Here is a 16,568-nt window from a genome sequence, read left to right on the forward strand (position 1 = left end):
AATGTAAATGCAATGCTTTCGAGGATCTATAGGAAATTTAGTTTGCAACGTTTAGACATTGAATCGAACACAGCTATGCCTAGAGAATTCTGGCTTTCGTCTTTGGACGTCCTTCTTTGAGAATCAAGCTCACCATATCGAGTGGGTCATCGCCTCTGATTCGGGATACTTCTGAATTTGAAGGTACATGGCTAGAGGAAAATAAATCCTCTTGCCCCTTGATAGGTATCGAGTCTCTGAATTGAAAGGCACGTGGCCAGAGGAAAATAAATCCTCTTGCCCCTAGATAGGAATTCAGTCCTTGATAAGAGCACCTGAAATTGTGCGCCCTAAATTCCTAAGATCCTTGAAAGGGTTAGTTAAATCATGTTATGCTTATGATGTCATGATGTCATGATGTTATGCGAATGCAGTTCATTAGGCATAATGTGGGGTAGTAAGGACAAACAAGTCCTTTTAACAAAACCTGCAAGGAAACGAAGGTTAGCAGCAAACACCAACAAGTCACGCGAGTCACACAATTTTGCCTTATGGTTAGGCTTGCATGGAGTCTGATCAGGTGTCCTTTCCAAGGGTATTTCTATGGATAAGGAGATTTCAGCAACGGGTTTTACAAGTTATCCAGAATTGTCAGCCCTTCTAAAGCACCCTCGGACATGATGCATTTGCACCATGCAACGATACTTTGAGAAAGAACCTATATGAATTGTAGCATCGGGTAGCGACTAGTTCTTAACATTTGTCAAGAGTAGTCCCCCCACTACGTTCCTAAAGGCCAGGGTGGGTTAAGGGTAACTAAAGGTCCTTGAGCTCCAGCGCACCCACAGACACATACATAGACCCCCCTCATTTGAGAAAGGTGTGCATATGCTATGGAGTCCTAACTCAAGTGTGAACTTCATATTGACTCATCTCCCACATATGTGAAAGAGGTCGCCATGACTATGCCACTCCTAATCTTAAGTGTACTTGAATCCGGGTGTAGGATTCGTCCTTCAGTTAATTCCCAAAACAGCCCTGAAAAATAAAACAAGCAAAGCAAACAATAGAAAACATTTAAGTGATTCCTAAACTTTTAAGGTAACCCCTCTTTTATCGAAATTTATCCCCAGCAGAGTCGCCAGTTCTGTAATACGGTGAACTGACTTTTTATTAATCGGAATGTCGCGGATAGCAAGAGTCGCCACCGACTTTTATTTTATCCAAACAGATTCGGAAAGGCAAAAAGAAACAGAAAAAACCTTTTTAAGAAATCTAAGTTCGGGGGGTAATTTATGCAAAGGGAAGGTGTAAGGCACCCTTTGCATCCATGGTTTTCCATGGGCTCTTAATTGCTTTGCTTGCTCGTTTGTTTAGAAAATGTAGATGAAAGAGATAGGGACTTTAGCTTGTGAATAAGCGTTGCCCTTTTGAAAAATTATGAGAAAGAATATAATAAAAAGGTTTGAGCATTGCAAGGCAATTAGGGGCAATTACCTTAAACTCAGATGATAGGTCTCTTTTTAGCCTTTCAGAATGAAAGGGTCTATCCTTGCCATAAGAGGGCAGGAAGCCTTTCGTTTGGAGGTTGAAGGGTCATCGAAGCATCCTTTGCCATAAGACTGTCCCATGCCATAGAAGGGCAGGTAGTCTAAGGCAAGGATCAGAATAAGCCATTTCGTAGGCAGCCAGAAGATACCTCAGCCTTTTTCCGTAGGCAACTTCCGAGGGTCGAGGTCATATTTGTGTATCGAAGGCAGCATCATTTAGGGTCATATGACCTTTAATATTCGAGGCAACATGGCTGAGGTATCCTCATATTCGAGGGACTTGGCTTATTCTGCAAAAAAAACACAAGGCAACAGGCAACAAGGCAACAGAGAGGTTACCCAAAAGCGTGCGTGTGTGCACCAATCACGTGATTATATTCAATTATATTATCTTGTAAATTAGCGATTCTAAATTCAATTCATGGATCCACTCCCTATTTTACTAACCACGCAGATAATAGAAGGCAAGAAACAGTAATATGGGGGAGGGAAATTGTAACCAGCGGATCCCTTAATAGGGTTTGACACAAGCAATAATTAAACAGAAAAATAAAAGGTTAGGGTTTAGGGTTACCAAACTCGTGGCTTTGGCAATTTGACAAACCCTGGAAAAGGCAAACAAAATAGGGTGAGTGCATTTATCGGTTCGAAGGCGAACACAGTCAACTCTAAAAAATAAGGATATAATGTATTTAAAATAAAATAAACAAAGTACTTAGCTTGATTTGATCTGATATGGTTAGCGGGAAGCCTCAGGGTTAACCCTGAAAAGGCAAAGGCAGAAAAATGAAGGCGGGGCAAACCCTAGATTTAAAGGAAACCAAATAGATTTTAAGAAAAAGAATAAATAAGGTACTTAGCTTCGAATCTTGATCGGGCGCGTTGTCGGAGTGAACCATGTTGGTAACCCTGAAAAGACACCGAAAACAGAAGTATAATATTTTTAGTGTATGACTAATTCTCGTAAACCCTAGTTAGGGCGCAGATTAATCATGGTTAAGAGAATAAATAAAATCGAACTAATTAATTATAATACCAAGGTCACGAAGAAGAAGAAAAATCGAGAGTTCGAATCAAAATATCAATTAAATAATTATTGGATATAATCCTAATTATTTAATTGATAAAAAGTTTATTTGAAGATGATATTGAATTTTTAAATGATAATAAAATAATTATGAACAGAACGGTAAAAACTCGAACTTTCGGTAAAAATAAATAATTAAAATTTGTTATAATAATTTATTAAGAGAAAAAAAATAGTAAAAGAGCTATAGGTAATAATTATGGTGGAAATTAAAATAAAATAAGAATACAAAATATAATTAAAGTAAATAAATAAATAAAAAAGATAGAGAAAACTCAGCTTGGATCATGCGTGGACGAGCCTCGAAGGACCATGGTAGACTTGCAAGATCGTGTGCGTTGGATGTGGATCTCGAAGCATCCTATGGCTGGAAAGCGATGGTCCATGGTGAGCGTGCATGAGTTAGGCGCATGGGATCTGTGAGTGAAGGTAACCAAAGAAAATGTTGAAAAACAATCACAAGCACCAGGAGTCGAACCCAGAACTCATGGTTCACTAGCGTCTGCCTCCACCATCTGTGCTACATGCGTATGGTGATAACAAAAATCCTTCCATTGATATATATCAGAAACATAGCGCAAAATAAAAAAAAAAAATTTAAAAACGAAATTCAGCGCCTGTTCTTCTTCTTCGTCGGAATCAGAGACATAGCCATGGAAGCTTCCTCCCTGAAACCTGCAACAATCAGACAACCAACACAAAACAATATTCCCGACTAACTATTTGATACGTCCCGATTCCAATAGCACCATGGGTTTCGGCCAATTTTGTGTGTATCCAGTATTCCCAAATGAAGGTCCGAAAACCCTAACAATGGTGGATCGATATCCTTGTATCAAAACACCAATTAAACTACACAGAAAGGTTGCAAACATAATTCTAAATGCAAATATAAATTCGAATGTGATTTATGATGTGCATATGAGCGAATTCGGATCCAAAATTTTTGAAAGCAAACCGTGGCTATGGAGATGCGTTGCTGTGCGTTTTTTGTTAATGAGGAAGATTGGTTCACGTTCAGAATGCTCCACTGAATCGATTGGGATGCTCAGTTTGGCTTAATATGGCTTGAATATTTGCCTGCAAGTGCTTTTGGATTCACGGTTTCTTACTTTGAGAACAAGGCTTTGAAGCTGCCGAAAAAAAGGAACCCCCCTAAGCATAGAATTGTTGCGTATATATACAACATTACATTAGGTCAGGTATTATAACTTCAATCTCTGTGATTTGGATCAAGATTTGATTTTTGGAAGAGGTATAATAAACTTCTATTTTGGTTTCAATCATGTCAATCAAGCCACCAATCATCCACACGATTTCCTGTCCTAAAAAATCTGATTTGGTTTCTAAAAGAAATTAAATGAATATTGTATTTTAATTCAATTATCATAATCATATTTTTTATGATTTATTTAATATTTTACATGAAATAGAATTCAAATAAATATTAATAAATTCATAAAAATAAAAGGTGGAATTAGGGACTTCTCTTAAAGTCATGGGCCTTCTTAGAATCTAAATGATAGGCCCAATAGTCACATATTTCCAAATTACTCAAATTGATCCCCATGTTTCCACTTCATTGACTTTTACAAAAAGGAATATCTCAATCTTTAATAGAAGCATAATCCCAATTAAATCTTTGATTATTTTCACCAATTATTTATTTTTAAATTGAATTTTTATAAACAAAAAACCCAATATAAAAAATAATAATAGAAATAATAAAATGAAGGCATGGGATGCCTAGGCACCATTGATTCATTGATTTTCTTTTGAACAAACCAAACCATAGTTTCAGAGCCTTGTGTAGGAGAAAGTGTTTGGGAGCATTGTGTTCTGATTTGAACTTGCATATGAGAAATAGTATGGGCAAATTTTGGGGTATGACACACATCCTTTTTAGGAACATTTCTAGGTAGTATGGTTTAAGACATTTCATATCCTTTATAGGTAGTCTTGTTTAAGACGTTTCATATCCTTTCTAGGAGCCTTTCTAGGTAGTCTTATTTAAGACGTTTCACATCCTTTCTAGGAACCTTTCTAGGTAGTCTTATTTAAGACATTTCATATCCTTTCTAAGTAGTCTTGTTTAAGCATTTCATATTCTTTCTAGGAACCTTTCTAGGTAGTCTTGTTTAAGACGTTTCATATCCTTTTTGGGAGCCTTTCTAGGTAGTCTTGTTTAAGACGTTTCATATTCTTTCTAGGAGTCTTTCTAGGTAGTCTTATTTAAGACGTTTCATATCCTTTCTAGGAAGTCTTGTTTAAGACGTTTCACATCCTTTCTAAGAACCTTTCTAGGTAGTCTTGTTTAAGACATTTCATATCCTTTATAGGTAGTCTTGTTTAAGACGTTTCATATCCTTTCTAGGAGCCTTTCTAGGTAGTCTTGTTTAAGACGTTTCACATCCTTTCTAGGAACCTTTCTAGGTAGTCTTATTTAAGACATTTCATATCCTTTATAGGTAGTCTTGTTTAAGCATTTCATATCCTTTCTAGGAGACTTTCTAGGTAGTCTTGTTTAAGACGTTTCATATCCTTTTTGGGAGCCTTTCTAGGTAGTCTTGTTTAAGACGTTTCATATCCTTTATAGGAGTCTTTCTAGGTAATCTTGTTTAAGACGTATCATATCCTTTCTAGGAACCTTTCTAGGTTGTCTTGTTTAAGACGTTTCATATCCTTTTTAGGAGCCTTTCTAGGTAGTCTTGTTTAAGACATATCTCAACTTCTTTAGGTAATATTCTTCAAATATTTATCCAATCTTTTCTAATACATATCTTGCTCTTTCAAGGAACTTCTCAGTCAGTCTTCTCTAAGACAGTTCTTCCCGAGCTTTGTTTGAAGCCTATTCTCTTTTACATCTGTCAATGATCTACTCTATTTAGGAAGCTCTCGAGGTAGTCTTCCGTAAGACATTACTTCATTTTGATGAATCTCTCCTTCATATACAATCAATGCATATGATTTAGTCTGAAAAGCATCTGCTTTAGTCAAACATCTTGATCAACATCTGGATGGCATCTCTAAGCCCATCTCCGACAACGCTCCGTCTACATATGGATGGCATCTTTAAGCCCATCCCCGGTGACATCTTCAAGCCCATCTCCATCTTCGCGAATTTCTTGGTATTCTAGTGTTCAATCCTCTTCCACCTTCAAATCACGATAGGCAGACATGCTTATCTACCTCTTCAGGTTTAAGAAGATTGAACAGGGGCAGCTGTCATACCCCAAAATTTGCCCGATCAATTCTCGTCTAATAATTTATCAAGGGTATTAAAATTAAGAGTTATGGGGTTTAACATATCTATTGTTAAACCCACGCTCTTATAAAACTATTTTTATTAGGGTGTATTTAGTAGGTATTTTGGGCCCAAAACTAGTCAGTCCATTTATCTTATCATAAGGGTTTTTATTAAATATTATTAAATATTATTACTGACTCTTATTAGAATTTTAGTATTATTAATTTTAATATTATTAGTATTAGGATTATTATTATTTAACTAATTATTATTGTTATTTTATTATTAATTTCTAAAAATGATAAAATTTAAGTTTTTTTTCTTTTGTGGGTTTTAACCTAATTTTCTAACACTATAAATAGGACCTTTGACAATCCTATTAGGGACTTTTCTTTCACTTTCACGTACAATTCACAAAAACACATTTTTTATTTTCTACGCTTTTTCTCTTCTCCCTTTGAGGGTTTGTCTTAGGGTTTGTCATGAACATCCCTAATCTGTCGTTGTCGATTAACTGACAACGACCGACAAACTCTTTCCCCTTTTCAAATCCCTCAACTCAAACTCAAACAAACTTTGGCCGATGATTACCTATGAGGCCTCCAAAAAAAGGTTTTTTTGGCCATTGTTGTCTCGATCTGACAATGGCCTATTTTCACTATACATGGCTTTTGGCCTTTGGTCATTGTTGTGATCTGACAATGACTCTGTCCCTTGGGTTTACCTTTTTGGCCAATGATTAAACCTTTTGGTATGAGGCCGCCCTTTTATTAAAAAGGATATTTTCTATTGTCAATATATTTTTTACAAACCTTTGGTTTTTTTCCATTTTTGCCAATGATTTCTATGAGGCTCATTTTTTAAAAAAACTTTGTTTTGGCCAATGATGCATTGAGGCCTATTAATTTTATTACAATTTTGTTTATATGCCTTTTGGTATTCGGCTATTGTTGCCTCGATCGACAATGGTTTTATCAAAACTGAGATTTACCCTTTTGGGCAAAGGCTAACCTTTTTTAAATCTATTAATGAACAATTGTCAAACCTTTTTTTATAAAACCTAAACCTAAAGATTAAATGGGTCCCCTTGAGTACAAGGGAGGCAAAGGGTGCCTAACACCTTCCCTTTGCCTAATTTACCTACTTACCCAAATCTCTTTTTTTTAAGGGTTTCTCACTTGCCCAAATAAAACCCTTGCCCAAATGAAGTGAGTGGCGACTCCGTTTGAACGTAAATTTTTAAGCAGGTTGCTACACTTTGCTTTACATTGTCAAGGGTTTTAATTCATTCTTCTACATTTTATGATTTGGTTGTGTATTTTATTGTTTGCAGGCTCAAAGGAATAAATCGAGACAAATCAATGCAAAAAAGTACAAAACACGGAGTTTCGAAGAAAGGGAAAAATATGCTACAAGAGGCGTGACGCGACCACCCGTGTCACTTGACACCGAGCGTGGCCAACAAAATGCAAAAGAGATGAAAGTCAAGGGCCTGACACGGCCCGTGTCAGAAAGTATGATATCGGAAATTTTCAGCATGTTTCTCATCGTGACAAGCGTGTAGTATTTTGATCATAACTAGAGCTTCGTAACTCGTAATGACGTGGTTCTGGCATAAATATTTCGCTAACAAGAAGGGCTACAACTTTGATGAAGATCTCAAAGCCAAATTCTGAAGTCAGGGGATGACACGGGCCGTGTTACTTGACACGGGCTCTGTCAGGAGGCCTGGGACAAAAATTCAACTTTTAAGATGACAGAAGTCTGACATGGGTGCCCGTGTTGGTTTACACGACCTGTGTCAGCATGTGACGCTAATTTCATGATTTGGTTTTCATATTTTTTCCATGGGTTAAGCTGTGGGGGAGTTTAGGGTACTCCCAACCGACCTAAGTGAATGTGTGTTATATTTAGTTGAGTTTTGAGGAAGAATGAAGGGATTTTTTTGGATGCCGAAGAATTAAACGAGAAAAGATTGGAGAAGACAAGATTTTCGGTGAGAAGGAGATTTTCATGACCGGAAGTATTTGAAGATTAAATTCCTCCCCAACACTTGTAATGTTTACAATTTATCTTTTGTTTCCTTTGAACAGTATGAGTACCTAAACCCCCAATGCTATGGGGTGTCCCTGATTAACATTTGTAATGTCTTTGATTTCCCAATTTCAATAATCTATTTGTATTTCATATTCAATTTGATTGTACAATGTTCTTAATGTTTTCCTTGTCAGACCAACATGATTGATGTATGGCTAACAATTAGGCTGGACCGCTGTTGTTAGGGTTTTTATATAATTAGACCATAGTAGATATTGCACAGGAATAGGGATACCCTATAGTAACCAAAACATTCTTGATAATTCAAATGCTTAATTTCATCATAATTCACTAAGTAATTAGGATTTAGGATGTATGATTAAAGGTTTGCACACTAAAGAATTAGGAGTAAACATTCTTGAGAATCGGTAGTTGATGATTTATAAGTTGTTATTGAAATAAAGATTCAGAGTTGTTACATGTTAATGCACACACCTACCCTGGCATGTTACTCATATTTGGCCAAGTCAATCTTTTAAGTTTACTTGCAACTTAATTCATAATTCTCCAAACTAAAACCCCAAGGCTTTTGTTTAATTGAATTGAAACAGAAATCTATAACACCAAGCAGTCCTTGAGATCGATATTTTGGGATTTCCCATTATTACTACATTGGTAGATTAGTACACTTGCTAATTTACCGATCAAGTTTTTGGCGCACGTTGCCAGAGACTGCCGAAATATAGAGTTTGCCTTAGTTCAATTACAATTTTGTTGCTCGTCAACTAAAAAATTTATTTTCCGTTATTTTTATAATTTCTTTTTGTTATTATTACTTATATTTGCCTAATATTGTATGCGAGGAAATCCCTCAGTTGAATTTCCTTTTGACCCATAAATTGAAAGAACTTTGCACGCAAGGCGAAGACAAGCTCAATCAGCTAAATTAGAATTAGAAAAGGAAGTTATCTCAGTGCATTCAGGTTCATAATATGAAAGAGAAGAATAAGAAGACATGGGCGAAAATCCTCCACCACTTGAGAGACTCATGGGCGATTATGGGGCAACACATACACCAGGTGGTAGACTGACAATTGTCAACCAACCGGTGAATGTTCTTAATTTTCAGCTGCATCCAAGCACCATCAATCAGCTCGAAAGAAAACCTTTCATCGGAAAGTTAAATGAAGATGAAAACAAGCACTACTCTGAAAATTGATGGTCATACTGAAGAAGCAAAAAAGCAAAGAATGTTCCCATTTACCTTGGCTGAAGAGACGGAAGAGTGGTTCTATTCTATCCCAGCAGGCAGTATTACATCGTGGGTAGAGATGGAAAAGGCTTTCTTAAATGAATATTTTCCAGCATCGGTATTTCTACGAAAGAGATACGAAATTCTGAACTTCAAGCAAAAGGAGGGTGAGTCTTTGGGAGATGCCTACAAAAGATTCAAGAGGATCCTCGTGGCGTGCCCAACTCATAATATGGATCCGACTGAACAGATGCAGATATTTGTCAATGGGCTCAGAATAAAGACAAAGTAGTTGATTAATACAACAACCATTGGCTCAACTAATTTCTCAACAACCACTGGTATTAAGAAGATCATTGAAGAAATATCTGCAAATGAGCATTTGGAGTTGTATGACAGGTGTGCTAGCAAACCTGGGGGAGTTATTGATCTAAAGCTCGAAACCAATAAAATTCAGGTAGAAGACGCAATAGTTGCGGAAGTTGAAAAGAAATTGAAGGCTATGAATATAGGTACACAATAGGTGGCTCGGGTTCAACAAGCTCAGCCTGTAAACTATGAAACTTGTAATGGCCCTCACCAAACTGTGTATTATTTTGCAACCCCTCAACAGGATGAAGAGACCAAGTTCTTGAAGCAGAACAATCCTTATTCTAACACCTATAATCAGGGTGGAAGAATCATCTCAACTTCTCTTGGAAAGATCAGCAACAACAAGCTCCTCAAAAGGCAGAATGGGAAGTAGCTATCGAGAAAATGGCTGCACAATGTTCTCAGTTTTAAAAAGAGACAAGGAACAACCAAAGGAACGCTACAAATTTAATAAAAAAAATCTGAAAGTTCAAGTGGGTGAGATAGCACAACATCTAACTCTACAGGCATAGGGTACCCTCTCCACTACAAGAAAAATGGTCCTCTGCGACGTGTTTTAGTGACGTGATAAACATGTGGCAAATAAATGCATGTTGCAACGTGTTTATCACGTCACTAATTTTTTTAAATATTAAAATAATAAATGTAACGTTATCACATGGGAAAATGCTCTGACTATGAACTGATTGGGTGCAGGTTGATTGAGTGGCCTTTCTGACCGTTTAGTATTGCGACGTGATATTTGTAACGCCCCAAATTTAATTAATTGGTTAATTAAATTTAATAAAGGAATTAATTATTAGAATTGTCGAAGTTGGGGATTTGTTTGTGTTAATCCGAGGGGGATGATTGAATTGTTATGTCGACTGGAACTGTTAAGTATAAAGTCAGATTAAATTGATCGGTTTAATCGGAGAAATAATATTAGAAGTAATATTATCATGTTGGACTAATTATTTCATGAGGTTGATTTGGTTATGTGTAAGAATTAGTAATAGAGGGGGTGTGAATGTAGGCCAACTAAGAAGCATAGAATTATTTGGTTATGTTTAATAAAAAGAGAAAAAGAGAAGTAACAGCAGAAGAATATATGTTTTAGCAGACAAAAGAAAGTAAGGGTTTTTAGGGAGAAAAGGATGAGATCTTGAAAAACTGCCGAAAGAGGAAAAGTGGAAGAAGATGCAAAGAAGCAAGAGGATTCAATTGGAAGAATTATGTGAAGCCGGAAGCTTTGAATTCGACTAGAAAATTTAGAGCGGCATCCAATCTAAGGTAAGGATGGGGTTCTTTCTCTATAAACGGGGATATGATGAATTGTATGTGGGGTTTAGGGAATTAATACTATCTCTTTGTTTCGGTTAATTTTCTGATATGTGTAGTATTATTGTGTGTTGTTTCTGGAAATCGTATGTAAAAAAAAGTATGTTGCTATGTGATTGTTATTTGGGTTGTGTTGTCTGTAATATGGAATAAATTGAAATGTGACCGATGAATGTGAGAATAATTTCTGTGATGTTGGTGAACCTCTGTATTGATTAAAGTCTGAGACCGGAATGAAAAATAAGATTGGAAGGAAAAGAAAATAGTTAGGGGGCGGGGGCCTAAATGGAGGGACGGACGTCCCTTAGAAAACAAACAAAGTGGGGAAGCCCCACATTAAGTGAAGGGGCCACACCACTATGAGGTGGGCTCCCTAGTTAAGGAAGGTGGTCCATGTTTTGTAATTTTTCTCATTTAATAAGCTAATAACGATGAAGTAGCATAACTATATATATATATATATATATATATATATATATATATATATATATATATATATATATATATATATATATATATATATATTTGGTTAAACCAATTGTATACTAGGGTGATAAATACAGTATCAGTAGGATAACTAGATTAATAGAATATGTTGCAAATAATTGGCACACTGGTGGAAGTTAAATTAACAGAGTGTGGAAATAGTAGAGATGCAACCTAATTGATGTAGCAGGTGTGTTCAAAATAACAATAGAAACATAGACAATATTATTAACAGGTTTTGTAGTTCTGCATGATTGTTGGCAGTGTTAATTTTGTTAGCAGACCGAAATAAATAGTGGACAAGAAATATCTAGTGAGTAGAGTAATATTAGGAGTGTCTGGGAGTAGTTCGCTAACCGTGATCTTTGCAGTGCTTTTGTGATGTTGCGACGTGACATGTTTTTATGAGTTTTGTGTGGTATTGCGATGTTTGCGTGAATTATCCGTGTAGATTTGTTGTTGGTGAATTATTGTCGTGATTTATTGTTGTGATATTGCGATATTGTGATGTGAATATTCTTGTGAATTATTGTGAAGTGCAGGATATAAAGTGACAATGAAATTACCTCTAATTATTGGTAATTGTTTGTGATATAGGCGTATGCCTTGGGACGATTTTTGTGGTGAATATTTTGTGATGTTGCATTCATCGAGTCACATGATTGTATTTTTGTGACGGCCTGGATTGGCAAACAGTGAAGAATGCTTATGCCTGTTGAATGCCTCAAATAATTGGTGTAGCAACCTGCCCTAAAAATTAAAGATTAGAGTCGCCACCTATTCTACCAAAGCGAATAGGAAACCTCGCGCAGTTGAGAGATCAGGGTAAGATACTATATTCAGGTCGAGGGAAGGTGTTAGGCACCCTCAACCCTTTCCTAAGGTTTGCATTATAAAGCTAAGGTTTATGGCTAACATAAAGAAAGATGACAGACAATTAATAGGGTTAAGGCAAATAATTATCATAATTAAATGTTTATAATTTAAAGAAATAAAATCGGGACAAAATGAGATTTAAGGGGGAGGGGACTCGCCTTGTTGCCAAGTGCCTACGTATCTCCTTAGGGAGAATCAGAGTCAACGTAGTTCGGGGAAGGGTTGTACGCCCTTAGAGTTGAAATTTGATTTGAGATGGTTTTAGAGCCCTTTGAGTAGCCTATCGTAGTTTTGAATAAGGATGAAAATCCCTAGTTTGATTTGAGATTTTGAAAGGTTTGAAAAGTGTTTTGAGGTTTGGGCGTACAACCCTGATTTTATTTTGCACTATTAACCGCAACGATCAATAGATTCGATCGCCATAGTTAACAGATTTGAAATTGTATCGTTACCAATTTTAATCAATTGATCTGATTATTACTAATAACGAATTAGAATATTTTTTATAATTTTTAATAATTAGTTTGCATCGCTACCCCTCATAATCGATTGATTCGATTAAAAAGAATAACGAATTAAAGTTAGAAAAAGAAAAGTTAATCATCACAACTAATAAAAATAGTTGCAACCATTTAACCGAATATGATTTAATTGCATTTTAATTAAATAGCATTTTAATTAAAATTATTGTTGACCATAGCGATTAATCGATTTAATCGGCACGAACAACAAATTAGAGTTTTTAATATAAATATCATATACTAATTTATTTTAAAAAAAAATTATTAGTATATAAATAATATATTAAAAAGTATTTTAATTTAAACAAATAAATAATTAAAATTATTTAGTTTATTAGGGTTAGGATTTAGTGTGGTTAGTTTGAGGGTACATGGCATAGGCCACCAGGTCCTGGACGTTGGATCTAGGTTGTTAGTGTTTCTAAGGCTCAAATCTGAGGGTTTATGGTAGTATCTAGGGTGCAAGGCGCATGGAATTAAGAAACCTGGCTATTCAAAAAATAATGTGGGAGATGGGATTCGAACCCACGCCCCCTCCCTTGATAGGTAGATTGATGTATGGTTTGGTTCAATTAGATATTGGGATTGTTAGGTTAGGATGTTATAATTGGATTGATATGATGATAATTGTGTGAATTTTTGGGTTAATAATGAGTTTGGATGATGCTTTATGGTGTATAATTGAATGTATGATGATTATATGTCTGTGTGTGATGTCTGGAATCGTTTTTGGGTGAAAAGGATGTGAAATCGCAGGGTCTGTCGCAGACTTGGGGTTTGCTGAAATCGCAGGTCCGCTGAGCGGAGGTCCCAACGTAGTTTGCTTCTGTTTGACGTCACTTGAGGTCCGCTGAGCGGGGGTCTGAAGGATTTCGCTTCTGCCTTGCTCCGCTGAGCGAACCTTGCTGTGTGTAAATGTTTCCAAACTTCAAAATAACGTATCTTTTGATCCGTGAATCATTTCTTAGTGCCGTTTTGGGCGTTGTGCAAGTAATTAAATGTTTTATATGATGAATGATGAATATTGGCATTAACCGACTTTATTTCTTAAAAAATCGACTTAATTACTTGATTAGGATTGAACGTTGTGTGCATATGAGATAGGTGTGACAATGTGTTTGATGTGACGATGAATTGGTTGTGATTTGTTATTATGATTGTGATGGATGCATGACTATTTGAATGATGTTGAAAACATGTACATACTTATTCGGTGATGTGGTGTTGAGATGAGTTGTTCATCGTGATTCGGTGTGTTTTAAGTATGTTATATGTGTTTCATTCATTCATATGCATTGATGTTGGATCCCGGTGATGAGTGGATCGTTGATGGACATATTTCCTGTTGTGCGGAAATTGTGTCGATGGGCCGTATCTCGATGAGGCGTAGATCGGTTAGGTGGATTGATTCCACGGTTTATTGGTACCACATGCATATTGTCAGTCGTGTCATATGCATTTTGTCATAACATGATTGTATGGATTTCTGTAGTATGTGTTGTAATCTATTATTGTGTGAACTAATGAATAATAGAAGTGAATCTGAATATGTATAATTGGGTGAACGGTATATTATGATGCTTGTTGCTTATGAATTGCATAATATTTACTAATTGAGAATGAGACTCACCCTTACATGTTGTCATTTTCAGATTGAGGAGTAGCGGCATTAGTGCTTGGTGAGGGTGACTCATAGAGTTTATCCGTTTATGTTGTGTTGTGTCGGTCATGCTCTGATCTGTAACACTGGGGAACGATAGTTATAGATTTTTTATGAAATTAATCTACTTTATTTGGTGGTGGATTATGATTCCATTGGATGTATTTGATAATGTTTCTTATTTCGCTGTGATAAACATGATTACGATTTGGTGAACCGTTTCCCAATGAAGCATGACTTGACCATGATTGGTTTATTTATTTTAAATAATTATGGCACCCTTGTGTTTATGTTTTACTCTGATATAATTGTTTAAAAATTGTCGCGGGGTTTAGAAGGGTGTTACACAGTAGCCTACCAACTACTCAGTTCACGCCGCGAACTATTGTTCGCGCCGCGATCACAGTGCAGGAACATTTTCCTGTACGCGTTCAACACATCCCCCTTCTCATCCCACCACGCAAATTCATGTTCCAGCTCAAAATTGCACACGAAATTCCCATACATATCATATATACAACACATAAGGACCTCTATAATCATCAAAACCTCATTAATCATGCAAATATATGAATTTCACCCAAAATCCCAAAAGTTAGGTTTTCCCATTCTTTCCACCAATCATACTACAATTCAAAACCCACACATAGAATCATGATCAGAAGCATTATAACATATCATTTCCATCAATACATACAACATTACCAAATGATTTCACTCAAAACCTAACATTTAGAACTCACACATCCATGGAGAATAACATACAATCTAACCCACCATAAACATTATCATGCCAACCCTTAGAGAGTAAGAACCCCACCCTTACCTTAGGAAAAGCCTCATCTTCAATGGAGTCATCCCTCTCTTCATGCCATAGCTTTCTTCTCTTCCTCTCTTCTTTCTCTTCTTTCTCTTCTTTCTCTTTTTTCTCTTCTTTCTCTTCTTTTCCACCCGTCATTCACGTTACTGAGCCTTCAACACTGTCTCCATAACCATCATCACACTCTCAAGAATATTCACATGTGCATTCCTCTCACGGATCTTTCATGATGGTTACGTGATTTCAGCATGGAGTAGGATACAGCATCATCATATTCATCTTCAAAGATTCAAGGGGAAGACTGAGTTTATTTCTCGGTCTTTTATCAATCAAAGCGTTCGTTACGCACGTATCAAGATCCATGAGCGAAGAATCGAAGTTTACCGAAGCGCTCGACGCCAGGTAAGTTCTGAAGCTCCCTCCGCATGTTAACAATGTGTAGGATATGTGCATTTGTCGCGACGTTTGTTTGATGCAATGTGTACTAAGTTTCTTGATTCTCGGACTCTGATTCAGTTTGTGCGAAACGTTTGAACATTTGAAGCGTATATTTGAATGTTGTGTGCAATTATGAACCCGTTGATGTGCGTTTTGCGTGTTATGGTGATGTTCTTAGAAGTTAGGGTTTATGTTTTGGTTTCGGTTTGAGATTTACAGAGAGAATTAGAAGAAATAGATGCTAGATTCACGATCTACGTGAAATTTCGAATGGAACAATGGTACTGTTGTTCGTTTCTGGGCTCGAGCAAGCACCGACCACCGTGAGCTTCGCCGAGGAAGACGACCGGAGAAGGAATCTCCAGCGTCTGTAATTTTCTTCTTTCATTTTCGTTGGGGCATACGTGGCGGATACGTGTTGGCTCAATTTCCCATTGAATGGCTATTTTGTTTTACTCACATGATTGACTCATTGAGGTGGCGCGTGATGATTGGGCTAGCACTGTTTTTGTCTTTATTCCACTTAAATCAACATGACCCATTGATATTTGGTTGTAACATTTACCCATCACGATATTTTCATGTGAAGCCATGGAATAATAATATCACATGTTGAAACAAGTGAAACAAAATGAAATGAAATAGGTGATGTAGTTGGGCCACGAGATTCTGGGCCTGTAAACATTTCTGAGACTATACCCCTGCGTTGCTTGCACACACGCAGCCTTATGGGACTGGGCCTGAGTGCCCTTGCTATTCTTACACTCCTATTGAGTTCAGTTTTCTGCTTTAACTGTTTTTAGTTCATTTTGATAGTTACTTTTGCACCCCTGCTATTAATAGTAAAAACAAATAAAAAATAGATTTTCTTTTATTCTTTTTGCATATTAATTCAATTTTGCTAAAGTAAACCAATAAAAATG

Source organism: Vicia villosa, linkage group LG2 (assembly GCF_029867415.1).
Source record: "Vicia villosa cultivar HV-30 ecotype Madison, WI linkage group LG2, Vvil1.0, whole genome shotgun sequence".
NCBI lineage: Eukaryota > Viridiplantae > Streptophyta > Magnoliopsida > Fabales > Fabaceae > Vicia > Vicia villosa.